Source organism: Theobroma umbraticum, unplaced genomic scaffold, assembly GCF_002168275.2.
Source record: "Theobroma umbraticum cultivar Fairchild unplaced genomic scaffold, ASM216827v3 scaffold_51.0, whole genome shotgun sequence".
Classification (NCBI taxonomy): domain Eukaryota; kingdom Viridiplantae; phylum Streptophyta; class Magnoliopsida; order Malvales; family Malvaceae; genus Theobroma; species Theobroma umbraticum.
The window spans coordinates 2795121-2798994 of NW_018397260.1; the positions used below are offsets into that span (position 1 = coordinate 2795121).

The 3874-nt window shown below is 34.6% G+C and overlaps 1 pseudogene; it reads left to right on the plus strand.

Moving 5' to 3' along the window:
• The first annotated feature begins 1342 nt into the window (after positions 1 to 1342).
• Positions 1343 to 3874, plus strand: part of LOC110416429 (serine carboxypeptidase-like 42) — a 2695-nt pseudogene continuing 163 nt past the window's right edge.

A 3874-nucleotide genomic window follows, 5' to 3' on the forward strand; every position in this document is an offset into this window, starting at 1 on the left:
TCCACTTGGAGCTTCTTTCTAGAAGTTAAAAGCTTCAACGTATATACATATAGTAAGCCGTTGATGGTGGTAACCAATTAGAGCTTTCCTTGGATTTTTACATCTACAAGAATTATATCTTAATTGAAGGATGGTTGCTTTCCTTAGTCAAAGGTAGACAGACAGTGTGTTGTGTTGGATCCATGATGCCTATTGCTGCCCTGCTTGCATCCATAAGTGAATGTAATCCCCTCTATAAAATTTGAGGATTTTTTTCTCTCGTGACTTTCTATGCTAAAAGTAGCATTACCCTGGCTTTTCTTAAATCTCCCTAGACAGATTCCATTCAATTCTCTGATCAATCATTGGCCTGTGCCTTACACTATCTACAATTGCGAATGGAAACAAAATTTAACTCAACGTGCATAGAGCGCTAAATGTTAAGCTGAAATACAGACCTTTTCTTGCTTTGACTTATTTACTAGTACAAAAATACATTAAGACTTTTTATCTATATTTTTTTTTAATTTTTAAATTTTTTATCTGAATCTTTTTTATCCACTTTAGAAGATGCCAAGTGGGATCTTTTTTAGAAAATATTTATTTTATCTATCTAATATATAATTATCTTTTATATTTAATTTATGAAAATTAATTAAAAAATAGTGCATCACTTGAAAAAGAAAAGAAAACTCTTTTAAGATAGTATTTTAACTATTCTTAACTCATGTATTATAAGCTTCATCATTAATCTTTTTGGCAGTTAATGTGGAGCGATAAATGTAACACTAATCACTGCATTAGCAAATGCTGTTATGATAATAAGAAATAAAAGATAGTACTAGATTTTGTATGTTTTATTTTACTATTGTCTCATAGAGTACTAAAAGTAGTAGTAGTAGTAGTAGTAGTAGTATTAAAAAAGAGCCTAACTAGCAGGTATTACATGGTAAACAAGGAAGAATCACAGCTTGACAGTAACTGCAACTCTGAAGCATTCTAAATTCCAACGTCTATAAATCTCTTTATAGCAAGTTCTAGTATGGGATGCAAATCGGATGTCTTTTCAACTAAATAAAAAATATATAAATCATATGGCAGGCAACCTTTTTGTTAAAGCAAGCCCAGAATTCACGTGCTAGTTGTAAGTATATGTAACAAAATTTAGTTTTTAGTATATTTTTTCGAGATAAAGATAAGCTTATGCTATCATTATGGTCGTTGGAATATATTTCTTGGTTCTCTTTCGTGACTTTTATTATCTTTGGTTCTTTTTGTGTGCTTTGCTTTTGTTGGGTTTATAAATACTATATAATGTTCTGAGGTGCAATTCTGCTGTGTAAGGATAAAGGGTGTTTTTGAGATGGGTAGGTGGAACAAGTTTGGTTGGTTGTTGTTGAGTATTGCATTGCTGGGGTGGGTGGTGTTGGGAGTGAAAGGGTATCCTGCTGAGGATCTGGTTGTGAACCTGCCTGGTCAACCTCAAGTTGGGTTTAAGCAGTATGTTGGGTATGTTGATGTGGGTGTAAAGGCTGGGAGGAACTTGTTTTATCACTTTGTTGAAGCTGAGAAGGACCATGACAAGAAGCCCCTCATTCTTTGGCTCAATAGAAGTTAGTTTTTTACTTAATTTGCTCTTTTTCAACTTGAATCCACTTTTCATTTTTAAAATTTTTGCTGTTTCTCAAGTGAATTATGAGTTTTAATGTGAAACCATTTTGCACGGCTGTCTGTTAATCAGTACTTTCCATCTTTCTGCATTCACATACTTCTAATTCTAACTGTTTTTGTTTCTATAGATATTTTGTTGGTCTTTCTATTTACTTTCTCTTTCTAAACATGTTGAAGATTCTTTTTTCTCCTTTGTACTTGTTGTAGTTGATTCTCCTTAAGATTGCTTCGGTGTCATTGTTTTATTTCTCAAAAAGAGTAACTTTTGACATTGCCTTGGGATAGAAATGGACCGCATAATAGATAAATAGTCATTGGAATGACCTAAAAAAAAATAAGACAGAATTTGGTGTTGCTCCAGATGATTGCTAATAGGTTGAACAAGGGGATAAAAAAGTTTGCAAACTTAAAACAGCCACTCTGCCCCCATACCATGTTAGGATTTATTTATTTATTATTTTTTTGCTAATATATTTCTGATTCATCTATTATATTGTTGTTTGCTTCCATGAGATTAGTGAATTGTCATACCATTAGCAAACATCCCCTTCCCCCCTCCAAAAAAGAAAAAAGCTTGCTAGCAGTCTGCTAAATTTCTTCGAGGATGTTGAGGCTCAAAAATCATTCAACATTATAGATTCAGTCATATTTTCTTCCTAAGAGAAATGTTTCTTACAGAATCACTTTGGGAGGTGCCCGTCTAAACTGCATGTTTGTACTTGCAAACCGGCTGCAATAACAAAATTTTATGTCCTGCCTAGTCTTTTATCATATCATATCAAAATTGATTGTTTGCTTATGTAAGTAAAGATTTCTTTATCTTTGAAAGATAAATAGAATTTATCTTGTATGTATGATTTGGTACAAAGTGTAAATAGTGTAATAGTTCAGGCAGTTTTCAAGATAATTTGAGCCACACCATTTACTTTTGCTTCTTTTACCCTTAACATTTTCATTTTGCAAGCTTGTGATTTAGATTGGGAATCCTCTCCCCAAACTTGATCGGGATGTTCCAGCAACGTATGAATTCTTTTGGTCACATGGGATGATTTCTTATGAATTGGCCTAACCACCATGAATGGATGTGATTTTGATGACTATGTCTTTGAAAGTCCTCATAATGTATCCTAGTCATGCAGCCAGGCCATAGCTGAAGCAAATGGCATTGTTGGTGATTATATAAACAGTTATGATGCTCTCCTAGATGTTTGTTATCCATCTATTGTGGAACAAGAGTTGAGATTGCGGAAGATGGTATGTTTTTCTTTTCCCTTAATTTGCTTGCCTTTTATTTGCCCAATCTTGTGTTTCTTTTCTTGTTTACCTTAGCAGTGATTCATTTTCCTTGTGTATGCAAGCCACTAAGATAAGTCTTGGGGTTAATGTGTGTATGACCTATGAAAGGCGTTTCTACCTTAACCTCCCTGAGGTTCAGATGGCACTTCAGGCGGATCGCACTAAATTACCTTATCCTTGGAGTATGTGCAATGGGAAATGCAAAGGGGAAAGTTACAACACATTGAGTCTTAAAATGCATCTCTTGTCAGTTCTTTCCTTTTCATATCTCCTAAAGATCAGGTGGTACCTACTTCCTCTAAAAGTTGCTTTGAACCTTTCTATATTTGGGATTATTGGTTAGGGTAGAATTTTTTCCTGTAAAAATTTGCTATAGAAGTTGACTTAGTTTTTTGCTTAGGTTGATTTTTGCCAACAAGACATGAATACAATAATACAAGGTTTAACTGACGTTTGTTGCTTTCTGCACTAGACAGTCAATTAAATTACAGTGATGCTGATGGTAACATCGACATCCTTCCCATTCTCAAAAAGATTATCCGAAATACCTTTCTGAATCTCTTAATCTTATTTGATTTACAGCGTGGTTGCTGTATCATATGATTGTCAAAATTAATCATTGCAGTAGGGATCAAGATTCTGTCATGCCACTGCTTGGCTCAAGAACACTTGTCTGTGAACTAGCTCATGATTTGAACTTCAAGATTACCGTCCCTTATGGAGCTTGGTTTCAGAAGCCAATAAAGTTTTGTTTTTACTGTCTGCAGCCATTATAAGCAATGACATGTTCTTTTTGGGTTAGTAGGTGGGAGGTTTGGTGACACAGTATGGAAATTTATTGACCTTTGCCACCGTGAGGGGGGCTGCGCACATGGTACCATAAGCACAACCATCAAATGCCTTGCATCTGTTCAGTTCATTTGTCCGC